The sequence below is a fragment of the Ammospiza caudacuta genome, chromosome Z (assembly GCF_027887145.1).
Source record: "Ammospiza caudacuta isolate bAmmCau1 chromosome Z, bAmmCau1.pri, whole genome shotgun sequence".
NCBI classification, from domain to species: Eukaryota; Metazoa; Chordata; class Aves; order Passeriformes; family Passerellidae; genus Ammospiza; species Ammospiza caudacuta.
In genome coordinates, this window is record NC_080632.1 from 86,951,170 (window position 1) to 86,967,148 (window position 15,979).

Genomic DNA, 15,979 nt, shown 5'->3' on the forward strand with positions numbered 1-15,979 from the left:
CTCCCCAGAGATCATTTAAAGAGGCTCTTCCAGATATAAAACAAACAAACAAACAAACAAAGGATTTTACTTGCAGCCCCTGTCTGGATGTGCACAGCTTCTCTCTCAGCCTCTGTGCTAAACCAAACAAACTTCTCGTCATTAATTTTGGCTGGTACTGAGCAGGGCTGAGCAGCACAGGTGGCTTGGGCCAGGCTCTGCCGTTGTGCCCATGGCAGCAGGGTCCCACAGGTGGCTGTGGAAGGAGTGACTCTGCTGTGGCCAATTGTTTGTGTTTGCAAACCAGCAGCACCCTTGGGTGCTGGGAAGAGCCACTGGATGCGTGCTGGCAGGAGGGGGACATGGAAAGGGGCCTCTTCTGGGTGCCCTGCAGCCTTAAATTTCCCTTCTGCCCCACTTGGCAGTGGCTCAGGAGAAAAATCTGCCTTGTCCATGACGCAGCAAAATATCCCCATTGAGGGACTTGTGGATCATTACCCTTTTTTTATTATTTACATTACTGAATATGGAGGCAGATGGCAAACCATAATCCTCGCTTTCCCATCCTCTGAACGAGGCTTTCATCCCAGGAGCAATTTCTCCCCTGCCCGACAGACAAGCCAAGCTCAAATTTAGGTCAGGGCTCCCTAAGCAGTGCCGTGACTGCGGGACCTGCTGACCCCGGTGTCTCAGCCTGGTCTGGCTCCTCTGCCTGCTGCTGGGCACCACCAGCTGGCACAGCCTCGCAGGGGACACGAGGGGTGGCAGAGTGCCTGGGACAGGGCAGGCAGGGATGGCCCAGGGTCGTGCATCTCTCCCCTGCCCGATGCCGGCACCAAATGCTGGTGGGGGAAAAACACAAATCCAGCATCTCCAGCACGAGCCCAGAGGGTATTCACTCAAAACAGGGACCTCAAGTAGCAAAAGATCAACTTCTTCCTCACCATAAATCCCCACAAATACCAAAAGGACTGGCAAATCATCATTTCAGCTCCGAGTGGGGGACACACACTACAACAGTATCATGCTCTGGGGATAGGGAAAAGGATAAATAGTGTTTTACTTCTTAAAAAGCACAAAAAACATCATTTTGAGCTACAGAATGAAAGTGCTAACCTGCTGAGGGTGTTAAATGTAAATGGAAAGACAGTGGCACTCTGCAGGAGCATCTCTAATTCCTCAACATGAGAACGAGCAAATTGAATGTTTCCCAGGGCTGATAAAAATGTACAAAAACAAACAGCAGAGCCAGGGAAGATGGGCATACACCACCCCTCATATTCCCCATCATCCTCAAGATGATGTGGAGATGGACCCTGGACAAACACACAAATGCACACCCGGACAATGCCTCCTTTAATGCAGGGCTCCTAAATTTTGGGGAGCGCCTCTCCATCCCCAAACACTGCAGGGGCCCCTGAATTTGAGCAAACCATGTGCTTCACTGATGCCTTTGAGGCACAGGGATGTTCTCCTCTCCCCCTGAAGAGCTGTCACGCTGATGGATGGCTCCAAGTGTCCCACCAGCACTAAATCTGCTCCATTTCTCCTTGTGGAACTTTATTCCCCTGCCCAAATTAACTCTGATGATGATTTGCATAAATTGTCACAGCAGCTGAGCAGTGCTTGGACAAGCAACATCTGCAGCATTTATCCACTGGCTCATTAGAAGCATTTCTAATGAAGGGGCATTAAAAGGGTTCAGTTCATCGTTGCACCAACCCCAAGTCACCAAAGGCAGACAGAAAACTGGCACCGAGCACAGAGGGCTGCAGGCAGGCCCTGACACTAGAACAGGAACACTGGGGGTACCCTTGAAGGCTTTTCTTTAGTTAGCTGTGATTTTCAGGACGATTTCCAAGACTAATCAATAGTGTTACATGTAACTAACAGCCAACGACTCGTGTATTCCCAACATCTCCCCGCCACTTCTTCTGTGGCATCTCGGCGTCGCTCGTTACTGCAGGTTTAATTAGGAGTGACAAGTTCAGCGTCAAGGTCTTGAGTGCACTCACAGCCCTGCTCCTGCTGCAAAATTCCTCTTCCAGTAAGTCACCCCATACTGCAGAAGTACGTAAAGCCCCAGGTGCTATGGGACAGTGCAAATAAACAATCTGGTCTTTAATCTGGGGCAAAAAAGGCAAAAAAAGGCAGTCCCTCCCGGGATGGGGAGCCACTGCCTCGTGGACTGTGACACCACGACTTGCTCTGGGCAGTGCAGCAACTTCTGGCTTCACTTTGCTGCTCTACCCTTTGAAAAGCAATTAAACCAAAGCAAGGTTGCAGGCACAGGGGATGTGCACTGTCACCTGCACTGCCCTAACACACACCTGAGAGCAGCCCCAGCAGGTGTGCAGGGCAGGGCTGGGCCGGGCTGGTGGCAGCTGGCAGCACTCGGGGGTGTCTCTGCAGCCCTCTGCAGCCGGGACCAGGCTGAGCACAGCAGCCCCTTGCCCCAGGAGGCTCCAAAACAGCGCTGCCAGGGCTGGAGCAGCCTGGTGAGACACAGCTCTCCCCTCTGTGGGGCTAAGCCTGGAGTTACAGCATGTGCCCCACGGCAGAATTAACCTAACCCTGCAAAGCCCTTCAAAACTTAGTGTTCACTGGTGTTAGAGCAGCTCCAAGAGGTGCCAGCACCCAGAGAGCTGCTGTGAGTCCCCTGCCCAGCTCCTGGGGTCCATCCAGCAGGGCAGCATTGACCCACAAAAGTTCTGAGTTTCTCTTCTGTCAGGCCTGGCTCAGCCCTGCAAGCTCTTCCTATTTGCTCACCATCAGTGTCCACCCCCTGCCAGAAAGAGGGATGCACTGCAAGCCCCCAAAATCTCTGCAGAGTCCCTGGGAAGTGCAAAAATCTGTTGATAAAGCCCACACAGGTAACTTGACTTCACTTGCAGATCTCCCTGGAGGAGCTGTGGGCATCAGCATTCCGGAGCAGGGAGCTCAGCACCCCTTCCCCAAGCACCTTCCCTGGCTCCAGCACCTACGGGTGCTCATGGCACACCCAGCACCACCCAGCCAAATCAGCTCCTCCAGGACTCCTCACCTCTCCTTGCAAGTGATTGATTAAAAAATTCCCACATTGCACAGGACCATGAAAATATCCTGGATGCAGGATGAGCCTTTCACATACAGCTCAGATATGCAGACAGCTTTTTTAATTAAAATAAAGGTTATTGGGGTTTTACAGAGTAGGGTTTTGCCTTTTTTTAACTAAAACTCCATGCAGAGGCCAAGTGTCCCCGTAGCATGACTTTCACCGAACAGCGTGTCATACTGCAAGAGTGAAATCCTTCCAGGCTACTTTCTGCAAATCCCTCTTGATTGGCATTAATTACCCTTCTCTCCTGTAATTCGCAATTAATCAAAACCTTTAGCAGTGATGTTTATGAGTGATGTGATGTAACCTTCCCTTCACTGTCCCCTTTTCCATCCGAAATCCATGTGAGTTCACCACTCCTTGGTGAAAATAAGCTGGATCCAAAACATTCTCAATATACACCATTTACAGCTGATTGGTAATGAATAGCTTAAAAACAGCCTTTGGGTTTAATTAAATAGTCAAAAATGGCATTTTTTCCTTGGGTTTTCAGAGTCCTCTGTCTGTAACGCAGCCCTGTGATGCTTTATGGAAATTCGCAAGCACGTTCACTTCCCAGGGCAGTGACCACCCCACATTAGATGATTTTAGATGAAAATGCTGGGTCCTGGGAGGAGCTCTGGGGTACAGAGATGCAGCCAGGGGACAGCAGGGCTTTCAGCTGGAAATGTTTAAAGCAGTGGCTGCTCCTTGGCTGTAACTGTGGTGACACCGGTGGCATTCAGGGTGTCATCAGCGTCTCCCAAAATCCAGGGCACCACAGCACATCCCCACCCCCCCTCCTGAGCTCAGCCATCCTCCCCACTGGGCACCACTGTACCCAAACAGCACCAAAATCCACTGTTAATTGCAGTGCAACCTCTCCACCAGACTGGACTGTTAACCTTATTCAAAAGAAGTAATTGGATTAATCAACCTGCACAGTAACCTCTCACATCTCCAGAACTCGGGCATTAAAACCCCTCTTGGAACATCACTCAGGCATAGTTAATTCAAAGGGGTTTGACTTAAAGTTACAGGACATTTTTCAGCATTTTCCAGCGAGAGGGTTATGCTGGAAAGACCCCTGGGGCCACCTCTGCATCCTTTTCACTGCTGAGCAACTGAAGGAAAACAAATTGATCACCAGGGATTTACACGAGCAATGTTTCACCAGAGGTAATTAAAAAATTCCAGCAACAAGGTCTGTTAGAAAAGAGATATTAGACACCTGGAGAACAGCCCCAGTGATCAAGACATAAAGCTGGAATAAATATTTTCAATTACAGTAACTGAAGCAGTGAACATGCACTCAGATGCTCCCAGCTGCTGAGGAATGGGAGGGCAGAGAGAAGCAGGGAACCACTGCTCCTGCATTTCCATACAATGGCAGAATGGTTTGGGTGGGAAGGGACCCAGCGCCACCCCTGCCATGGGCAGGGACACCTCCCACTGTCCCAGGCTGCTCCCAGCCCCATCCAGCCTGGCCTGGGGCACTGCCAGGGATCCAGGGGCAGCCACAGCTGCTCTGGGCACCCTGGGCCAGGGCCTGCCCACCCTCACAGGGAAGAACTTCTTCCTAAATTTCTTTCTTGCAGCAATTTCCAGGTATTTGGGGATGTGGTTTGTGCTGGCTCTGGTGCTCCCAAGCTGTCTTGACACCAGATCTCAGAGGAGCACTTGTATCAGGAGTTACTCCATGCTCATGCACACTTTATCTCTTCTCTCCTGTGAAATAAATCTGCAAGATTTTGCAATTGCTGAGCTAACACTGGTTTTCTTTTTAATACATAAAATGCAAGGCACAGCATGGCTGGACAGTCAGCTGTTTTCCTTCTCATTCCCTCACAGTTTTAGCTGTCCAGCTGAAATTCTGAGATTTTGCTCTCCAGATCTTCCCACACTCATATCCTGCAGCCTCTTCTTTACACCACACAGCAACTTGGTGGAAAAGCATCCCCTAAATCCCACATCTAATCTCCTCCAACAAGGGTAGGGGAGACAAAAGCATAAATGAGGAAGGATACAGGAATGAATATCTCCATCCACCCCTGAATTTTGAATCAGAAGGTGATTTGAGAGGTGGTGCCTTTGGAAAAGCAGCATTTTATGTTCTGGAGGAAGGGCTCAGGGAAGGGGAACAACATGCAGAAGCCTACCCATGTAGGAAAATGGTGGCAAGAAGGGCACCTGAACCCCCTTTAAAAAATCCAAAACAACAACAAAAAAAAAAAACCACCAACAACAACAACAACCAATAACAAAAGGGAAAAAAATCCAACCAAAAAGAAAAACTAACAAAATAAAAAAAATCACTACCCCAAAATGCGTATTTTCTAGCCTTAACCTTCTATTTTGAATTTAGATTTTTTTTTTCCTCTGGTCTGGCAGTGTCCCCAGCAGAGTTGGGCAAATCCAAGGTTATCTCTTCCCTCTGGAAGGGTGGCTGCCCCAGCTGCACACAAACACACATTCCCAGGAAGATCAAACACAGCTCTCATGAAACACCGGAGTGTCCACAGAACAAAGCACCCAAACAGAAGGAGAAAATAAAAACAGATTTAAAAAAAAAACCCAAAGAATCTATCTCAGCCATGGTGTGCTGCTCCTGCCTTCCCCATTCCCACAACAAAGCCACCCTGGGGTGGGCAGGCAGGACATCCCTGTCCCAACAGGAGATGTGTGTGCTCACAGGAACACTCTCCCTGTGCCACTGGAGCTTCTCTGTATTCCCCAACAAGCACAGGCTCCAGAGGGGGCTGCCACCAAGGGAAGCCTCAGCTCTGCTCTTCCCATATCCCAGGGACACCCCAGCTGTCAGATTTCTGTTCCCAATAACATTCCCTGGCTCAGGCACAAGGAGCTTTGCCCCAACAGCAGGAAATGCAGCTCCTGCCCAAGGGATGCCTTTCCCTGGGGGAAGGACAGGAGTCACAGTCACACAGCAGCTGATGCCATTGCCTTGAAGCCAGGGTGTCCCATCGGCTCAGCTTCAGCACTTACCCTGTTTCAAGGCTTAGTTACCCCTACTCTTACCACCCAAGGTGAGGAAAACATTTATTATTAACTAGAAAAGCAGCAAAACAAATAAAAATAAATCTTGAAGTTATAGCGGTTTCAGAGTGCATGAAGACAAGTCATGAGCTCACTCAAACCAGGGCTAAAGAGTAACTCAAATCCACCTCTACTGAACATTTCTCTGCCACCTTTCTCCCTCCTCTAAGGGATGACCTCATGCTTTGCTAGGTAGATAAATAAAATGAAGAAGAAAAAACTAAACTGAATAAACTTTACATTATTCAAGTTTATTTAGTTGTAAAAGCAAAGTTTTGCCAATCATGCTGAGAGTTCCCAGCTCAGAATGTACAAGACCAAAGGTTTCTGCCCTTTCTGACAAAACAGTCAGTCCCAATAGCTGAGCTCCTTCAAGCTGCAGGGGTCAGTGGTTGGGCAGGAACAGCTGAACTCACGTGGCTTCAGTCACTGCCAGCATGCCCTCATGGTGACCCACAGCACCACCACAGCATGGGCCTGTCCCACAGGGCCTCCAAACCACAGAGCCTCGGGATCATTTGGGCTGGAAAAGCCCTCAGACCATCAAATCCAGTCATTCACAGCACCAGGCCACCACTGACCCATGTCCCCAGCTGCCACATCCACACAGCTTCTAAATCCCTGCAGGTATGGGGACTCCACCAGTGCCCTGAGCAGCTGGGCCAGGGCTGGGCAGCCCTTTCCACAAAGGAATTTTCCCCAATATCCAGATGCATCAGAAGAGGCCAAGCACACTCATAGATGCACCAGGGATTTGGGAGCCTGTCCAAAGGGGATGTGGTCTATAAAAGGCAGAGAGATGTGCAGCAGCTCATGTCCCCTCACAGCTGCTCCACCTTGATCCCACACTGGGGTGAAGCTGGAGGCTGCTGCAAAATTTCCAATTTAGATACTTTATTAAGAAAAAAAAAAAAAAAATCCCAGTTTGGGTCATGGCATAGTGCTGCCACCATGCAGAGGTGCCATTCAGGCCCTCTTCAACCCAGATACCAAACCTCTCTTCACTGCTTCAGTTTCCCTCCTCCCAATGGCACCTCTCACCTCCTGCTCCCTGGTAAGGAAGCAAGGCTGGCTTTTGAGCCCTTATCAGGGCTTTTATAAAGGCACTGCCAGAGCACAGCCTCCCACTTCCCAGCTACGGTGCAGATAAGACTCACTTTGTATAAACAAAAATACTCTAGTAAGAGCAGAGACTTGAGTGTGAGAGGGGCATGACCTATCAGAGCATCAGCGAGATGGATTCAGCCGCAGAAAGGCAAATATTTGCTTTACCCTCCTCTCCCCATCCTCCCCGTGTTGTATTTGCAAATCAGGGTCACTTCCAGCGACAGGATGTCCCTGCATCAGGTTGGTAGAGCAGAGCAGAGCCACACACCAAGCATCCCTCAGAGCAGGCCCAGCTCAGCCCAGGCCTCACATCCCTCTGCATTTTCCTTGGAGCTTTCAGTCATTGATTTCTGTCACTGCACAGCCCCTGGGGACAAGGCAGGCAGGGACAGCACCCAGGCAATGGCTCCCACTGCCAGAGGGCAGGCACAGATTTTGGCACATTGGGAATTAGGAATTGCTGGCTGGGAGGGTGGGCAGGCCCTGGCCCAGGGTGCCCAGAGCAGCTGTGGCTGCCCCTGGATCCCTGGCAGTGCCCCAGGCCAGGCTGGATGGGGCTGGGAGCAGCCTGGGACAGTGGGAGGTGTCCCTGCCCATGGCAGGGGTGGCACTGGATGAACTGTAAGGTCCTTCTCACTCAAACCCTTCAGTGATTCTGCGATTTCCCCACAGAGGGTCTGCAGAAGCCCCAAATTTCCATGCTCCTTCAGCTGCTGGCGTTTCCAGCTGTAGGATTGTGGATCTGAGTTCCAAACTGATGCATTTCAGAGCAGCCACATCGCTCAGGACACAACATGTCCCAGCAGGGCCTTGCCAGGTCTGCAAGGCCAGCCCTGATGGCCACAGCAGTGCAGGGTCTGGGGACAACCTGGCTGCCACCAGCACATCCACAAAGCCAGCTCCTGGCTGCCAGCACTGATGTCCCAGGGAGGAATCCCAAGGGACTTTCCACAAAAGCTCTTTTCACAGGAAAGCAGTTTAACCTGCTCAAAAGGCATTTTAGCCCATTCAGAGGGGAGGTTTCCCCTCTGTCCATCTACCACCAAAGACCTGGGCTTTGTTTCAAAGGAAGCCAGCAAACCTCAGCATATCCACAGCCTGTTTCCAGCCAGGAACTCTGTCTGGGAAAGTTGGGATTTCCCCACACCTCCAACACTTCCTTCAGGATTTGCATGTGCAGGAGAAAGCCCACATCTCATTTTGCACTGACACAGGGAAAAATGAGCCACAAATCTCTCTTCATCACAAGATAGAAGAGGGTATTGGCTGGTCTGGTAGTGAGACAGACTGCCACAGTTAATACCATTATCACTCCTAACCTGCGTTTTATTGCTGCAGCAAATTTATTCCCAGTGTCTTACAAGCAGTCTGCAGGAATAAAATGCAAGAGACATCCCCAAAAACTGCTTAAATCCCCCAAATTATGGGGGTTTTGTGAGCCTGTGGAAGGGATGTTCAACACAAGCAGAGAGATCAGCAGCCGCTGACCCCACCCAAGTGTGAAAAATATGTATTTTATTATTGATTTTTCACAAATATTAAAATGAATATTATATATGTGTTATGGTAGAAAGTTATGCTGTATTAATTTTTTAATAGTGTGTTCAATATAGTTTTAGGTTATAACATAATGTTAAAATAGAAATTATGTATGTGGGGTGTTTTTTTAAAGAAAGGAATGAGGTACTTGTACCCGATAGCAGCCACAGGACACCTAAATCTTTCAGAGAAAGAGAATTTATTGCTCCATTATCAGAAGAAAGTAACTTCTTCCTGCCTTGCTCAGCCCTGAAGATGCCATTAGGATTCAGAGGAAGAAGCTGACACTGATCAGACAAAATCCTGTGTTTGAATGGAATTTATGCATCATGTATCAGGTGTATGAATATGCAACAGGCTGTTGTTGTTAAGGGTTAATCCTCTGTTAACATGTGTCCTTTATTGGGCTTATTTTGCCCAGAAAGAGGTACCCAGAGTGTCTGTAACTTTTTGTTTTTATTGTCTCGTATTGTCCTTAATCCCAATTGTCCAAATTTTTATTCCTCTGATTATATTACCATCTTTATAACCATTTCATTACTATTAAACTGTTTAAATTTTAAACACAAGTGGTTGGCATTTTTCACACAGGCAGCTCAGGGGGCTGACAGCACCCTCACAGCCCTGAAGGCCTCAGCTGGGAGGGACAGCGAGGGACAGAGCTGCAGGACAGGACACCACCCCAGCACCAGCAGTGTTTGGCTGCTGGAAGGACACACAGCCCCTGCAGAGACCCTCCAGGATCTCAGGTGTCACTCCAGCCCCACAGACACTCAGGGCTGGTGTAGTGGCCAAGGGCACCGCTGCATTTTCACACCCACACTCAGCTCAGCCTGGGTTTGTGGCACCAAGGACACAGCGCCCACCCCCTCACTGCTGGCTTGTGCCAGAGCACAGCACCCACACAGCACCCACAGTGGCTTCAGCTTTCCCCGACCTCTGCCTCCAAAAGGGTGGGAAAAGCTGTGTCTTTAACTGTTTTTAACTGGCCTGCTTCCATCCAACAACTTAAACATCCTTAATGCATCCCAGCCATCCAACACAGGCCCTGCATAGGCACTGCAGCTCCCAAGAGATTGCTCCAAGCATCAGTCATGGGCAAGTGTGTTAACAGAGCAGCCAGCTTTCAAATCAGACATTAATTATGTACAAAGCCTGTAAGAGACGAGGGTCAGTGCTGTTTATGGGGTTAAAGCAGGTAAGGCAGATGCAGCCAGGGCCTCTTCCATCTGCTGGCGTGTTTCAAAAGCTCTTCAGCTTTCAAAATATGAGCTCTGCTTCAGCTCTGAACTGATTTGCTCTGCCCTGACTCGAAAAAATTACATTTGTTTTGTGTGAACAGGAGGAGAGAAGCCAAGTCCTTCCAAAGTGGCCTTTTCCCTTCCCAGACAAATTAACTGTTATTGAAGTTTAGCCCCACGCCAGGACAGGTTTGTCCAGATCCCAGGCACATTTCAGCTGTTCCCAGCTTTCCAGCTGCTTCCCAGGCAGGTGAGAGGGATCAGGGAGGCAACCCTCCTGCCCAGCCCGAGCCTGGGCATGGCTCCAGAGCCCCCCAAACCTCACAGGAGCTCTGGGCATCCAGCACCCACTGCTAATGCTGCAGAAATTCCTCCTGAGTCTCTCAGGGGCAGCTCGGAGTCCAGAGCCTCCAGTGACCAACTCAGGCACCCAGAGGTGTGTGTAGAGGAAATTAATTTATCTAGACAAGCGTCAGGGCTGCGTCTCTTCCAGCCATCTCTGTAACTGCACCTAAAAGCAGTATTTATCAACAGGGATGCATCTAAAACATGTCAGTCTACGGCTCTGAAGCTTGGAGGCAGAAGAAACAAGATTTTAACCCGAGGAAGGTGCTAACTTGCTCGGTGAAGATACTTGAAGTTTATTTCTAAGCTTCAAGTCACATTATAATGTGGCTCTTTAAAGAAGAGCTTTTGGGGAGCAGCTCAGAAAACAAGAGTGGATTGTGTCCTGTGGAAGGAGAGCAGTGGAATCCCGCCTGGAGGCAAAAGCAGAACATTAAAAAACACCTACACCCGAATGATCACACAAAAGTGAAAACAACAACAAAGGCTGAAGACTTGGACCCCCTTCCAGAAAACAGCAGCAGTTCCAGCACATTCCTAGGGTGGACTTTTTGCCCCAAAACGCTGCCCGTGCAGCACAGCTCCCCTTCCCCTTTTCAGGTGGGCTCTGACATTGCTCCATCAGCTTGGACATTCACTCCAGGACCTTGCAATATCGTGTGTCTGCATTTCAGCAGCACCTTGCACACTGCTACATCATGAATTTAGCTGCAATATGGAACTGAGACCAAAGTGTTGTTGCCATACTTCAGGAGGATTACAGAACTGTTTTTAATAAGGGTTTTAATAAGCTCTAAGCAGAGTAAGTTGCTTTTGCTCAGCTCACATGGCTGCAAAGATAAAACCTTGCACAAAGCAACAGCCACAAGCTGCTTGACAGAACTTGCAGCGCTAAAAATTACGGAGTTACCTCTTAAAAGAATGTTCTCCTTTGTTGCCTTTGAAGTAAAAGTTTATACACTACAAACTCAGGTTTGGCTATCTCGCAGTTTTACAACATCACAGAGCTGCACCTCTGCAGTTTCTGTTGGTTTTGGCCAGACACTTGCAGGATGAGGAATGAGCAACATTGAAGGTTTGGAGCACAAGAAAACTTTGTGAACTAATATTCTTTGTGTACTTTAGATGCACATCATCAGGTGGGCACCCTCCTGAGCTGGGACAGGCAAAATCAATTCCCACACCACATTCTACATCCCCAGCCACTGCTGGTCACCCACAGCTGGACCAGAGCCACAGCTCCCAACACCCTCAGCCACATCCCAAAGGTGACAGGCACCCACAGCACAGGGATGGTCATCTCCACATAACACACATCTGTTGAAAACCAGTTAGTACCAGTATTATATTTTCCTCAGGAAAAAAAAACATAAACAGAAAAAGAAAACAAGCCCATCCTGAATCTAGGAAAGGGTCAGCACAACGAAATTTAAAATTATAAGTAACTATTAGTTTTTTCCAGTCTGTGAGTGTTTCTCCCTCCCCCACCACTTAGCACAATCTCTATTGTCTGAAAAGCGTTTAACTGGAAGTGGGTCATGTCTCCTGGCATTACTAAATCTTCCCAAATTTCCCCCGATTAGTCAAATGCAATATCCTCCCTGACATCTGAATGATTGAGGTAGTGTGTAATGCCATTTTTCCCCTGAATGAGCCACATCAAAGAGGGTTATAAGCCTAGAGATGGCACGCCAGATAAAAGAGTCGCCAACAGATTGTGCCCAAAATGTTACTGAGGGAAATTAAATCGTTTTGTTGGAAGGGTTGTCCTTTGAAAACACTCAGCCATTAGGATTGAAAGTGGAGAGACAAGAAACTGCCTTCAGAGCTGCTAGGAGGATGAAACCTCACTGTGAGCTGAGTGGTCCCACTGTTAAAACACTTGTGCACATGGAAGATTTTCTATCAGCCACAACATCCAGCCTGCTCTTCACACAGAGACATCAAAAACCATCCTGCTGGGAGTTAACAACAGCCTAAATTTGGGCAATACCTCTCAGATAACTGAAAATTACAGCAGGATCCTATCAGACTAGAAAAAAATAAGAAAAAAAAATGTGAAAAAGCAGTAAACCTGCTACCGCAGAAAAAGAAAATACTATTTAATAACTGGGATGTAACAGCAAGCAATCGCTCAGGCATGAGTTATATCCAAAGGGTTCAAAAATCCCACCCTTTGAAGCAGAAGGATGCCAGGAGCTGCTCCAGTGCTGATGTGGGGCTGAGCTCTCTCCTCACAGGAAAAGAGCTGGAGCTTTAAAGACGTGTCAGGTTGGTGATTAGGTGAGATCCGGGCAAAGTTTAGTCAATAACAGCAGGGTTTGTGTTCTGCTGATTTACCTCACGTGACCCCCCCAGTGCTGAAACTTTGCACCAGAGCAAAGGCTGGCAGGAGACAGCACATTTTTCAGTCCAAAAAAAAAAAAAAGAGTAATAAATTAAAATAATATTTAAAAAAGAAGGAGAGGGAGAGAGCCTACGGACCTTTTGGCATTGACAAATAGAATATTCTGCTTCTGAGAACTGGCTTTTTATCCAAAGATAAAAAGTGTGTGGTGCAGCAATCCATATTTTAAAAAAAAAAAGAAAAAAAAGAGGGGCACTAGAGAGATTCCATTTGGGTGAGAACGCAAATGCCTGCTGGTGGACTTTGGGATGCAAACCTGTATTTTGGGTCGAGCAGTGCCTGGGGAGGAAAAGCCTGCTTGCAGTTTTTGGGGAGTGCCAAGTGGTTCAGCCTGGAGCAGCCTCAGCCATGCCCACCTCTTGCAGCACAGAGTGCTGAAAGGGAAATCCAGTCAAGTTTTGCTACTAAGGGTGGTTCAGGCCCACCCTGAGGGTCAATGAGCAGGTGGTTCAGGTCACTCCAAGGTGGTCAGCACTGACCACCGGGCACCTTGGGGACAGTCCCCAGGACTGCCAAAACCCAGGGTGTGAGCACAGCCACCCCTCAGTGCAACAGCAGCGGGGAGGGCAAAGTGCAGAGAGATGAAGATTAGCTCTGACAGCCTCGACTCCGAGTTTATTTTGGCATGGCAAGAGCACACGAGGCTTCAAAGCAGCTCTGACGAGGAGCAGGGGCCGGGCAGCAGCAGCAGCTGCCCCGGGGCTGAATTCCAGCGCCGTCCCTGCCACCGGCTGCACCCAAAGCATCAGCCCTGTAACCCTCACACCAGGGCTCTGCAGGACTGAGACCTGCATGCTCAAGGCACCTCGATTTTCCTCCTTCCCTCTTGCTTGTTTTTAAATGAAGTGTTTTATTTAGCAGCACTGCCTCCATCCCCTGCGACGGAACAGACAAAGCAGCAGCGCTTCTGCAGGGGGAGGAACAGCTCCTCTCCTTGCTGGGGCAGGATCCAAACAAAAACAAAGGCTTTGGAAAGCAGAAGGAAAGTGAAAACAAGCAGAAGGGAGGGGGAGCAACAGATTTCAAACCTGGTGCTTCCAGGGTTTACAGGAGCAAGATAGGAGCTGCTTATCTCTGGCCAGGGCAGTGCAGTACGTGCTGCAGGAGTGCCAAGGGCAGGTCTGTCACCCTGGCACCTCTGCTCCCCAAAAGGCACAGGGAGAAAGGCCCAGCTCAGAGGGGCAGGGGAGGCCCTGAAGACACCCCTGAGGGCAGCTCTGCTCAGCCACAGGTGAGATGTTCACAGGTCACACAGACCTGCCCTCCCTGAGAGCCTTACCATGGTGCTACAGGTTCTGCTCCAGCCAGAACGTGCCTTGTTGGTACCATTACTCACAAGTAATGATGACAGTGCAGGTGTTCACAATCAAACCCAGCAGAGAATTGCTTTCCTGTCTCCCCTGGCCTTGGAAGAAATCAAAGGGACGCCACAAGACATGAGACACTGCCCAAGCAGATAGGCAGCTCTTTATCTCCACTTTCTTTCATTATTTTATTTCTTACCACTAAACATGGTGGTGAAAGAGGAATCAGATAAGCAACAAGCAGGCACCACACAGCTGTGGGAAGAGCTCACAAGAGCCACACCAGTATTCCCATATCCACCTTCTGCTATGGAGCAGAACCTTCTCCTCCAACCTGTCTCCCGAGCAGGACATGTGTTCCTAGCAGGAGATGTGGGACCAACCCAAGACCTCAGCAGTCCAGTGCTGCCAGGTGAGACCCACCTCCAGCTCTCCATGCCCACCCCACCAGGAGGCTGAGTGTCCCTGAACGAGCCCCAGGCCCTGCCCAGGGCAAAGAACAGCAATACCCACAGCACCCACCTTCCCAGAGCTCACAGTAATTAAGCAGCATCAATCCACGAGGAGTTACTCAGCTTAATTAGATTGGAAATTACACCTTCTGTCATCTCAGCATCCTGGCATCCACTGGCTGCCTTGAGACATGCTTACACCAGCCGTGCTCACCTGGGGTGTAGCAGCAAGGACCAGCTCCTCAGCAGGCACAGGGATCAGGTATTTTTATTCCTATTTTCTTTCAAAGCCCTTTTCAATTAGCCTCACTTGCTAATACACATGTCAGCAGCCCCAGGTGCTTGCTCACACCCAGCCTGCTTTGGCAGCTGTAGGTTTGCCTGTGCCTCCTGAAACCATCCCTGTGGGGCTTCCAGAACAATCCGGACATGCCCGTGATGCTCTAAAAGTCATCTTCAAACATATCAAGGGTCCTTTTTCCCTTTGAAGAGCAGTGACTGGCTGGGCCACATCCCTGAGGTGTAACCTGCTATTGTGATAGGCAGTGATTCACCCAGGAGACATCCTGCTCCCAGCATGGTTAGCACATGCAGCCAGCTCCCCACAGGCTGTGGCACTTCCAGGAGGGAGCCTGGGCAGTGACTCACCACGGGAAGGGGGAAGGTTTGCACTGGGTGTAAGGGCTCCACCAAGGGAAACTCATCCCTCCATGGGCTGCCCCTGCTCCTTCAGGGTGGGAGCTGGTTGTGGTCTGAAGGGCTGGTCAGCCCAGGTGTGGAAAGCTTGTTCTCAAGGAACGGCTGAGCTGGAAGCACACGGTGATGGAGACTTGTGGGTGAGAGCCAAGAGAAATATCCAAAAGTCAGAACGGAGGTGGGTTTCCCAGAGGAGCAGGCTGCCTGGAGTGGCTGCCCCTGGATCCCTGGCAGTGCCCCAGGCCAGGCTGGATGGGGCTGGGAGCAGCCTGGGATAGGGAAGGTGTCCCTGCCCATGGCAGGGGTTGGACCTGAATGATCCTTGAAGTCCCTCCCAGCCCAAACCATTCTGTGATTCCATGACACAGCACACATCTCCTACTGAAGATCCATGGAAGCACCAAGCACCTGGAGCAGCCAGAGGAGGCAAAGCCACCCCAGTGGTGCCACCACAGGGCCTGAGTGGGAATGTAGAGAGAGGGAGCTGAGGGCTGTACACTAAGGAGGAGGTGAACAGGGTCACAACAGCCTGCCCTGCACCCTAGAGAGCCAGGGAGGGCAGCCAGGGGTGTAGGGGATACAGTGTGGGTAAATGAAGGTGGTATGGAATGTAATCCTATCCCCTAAAGAGTTGCAGCTGAACCAATTACTAAAGATCAGGAGCAGGCCTGATGTTAACAGGCCACACCTGTAGCCAGTCAGAAGAGCGTTATAAAAGAGTGGATTGGTGGGAACTGGAGTCAGATGGCTGCTGTGAGAACAAGGAAGAGTTAATGCCT

At 49.7% G+C, this 15,979-nt stretch overlaps 1 protein-coding gene across 1 annotated transcript in view; it reads right to left on the minus strand.

The window, feature by feature from the left end:
* Nucleotides 1-15,979, minus strand: part of MYO5B (myosin VB) — a 147,640-nt gene that overhangs the window by 124,512 nt on the left and 7,149 nt on the right. The window lies entirely within an intron of this gene.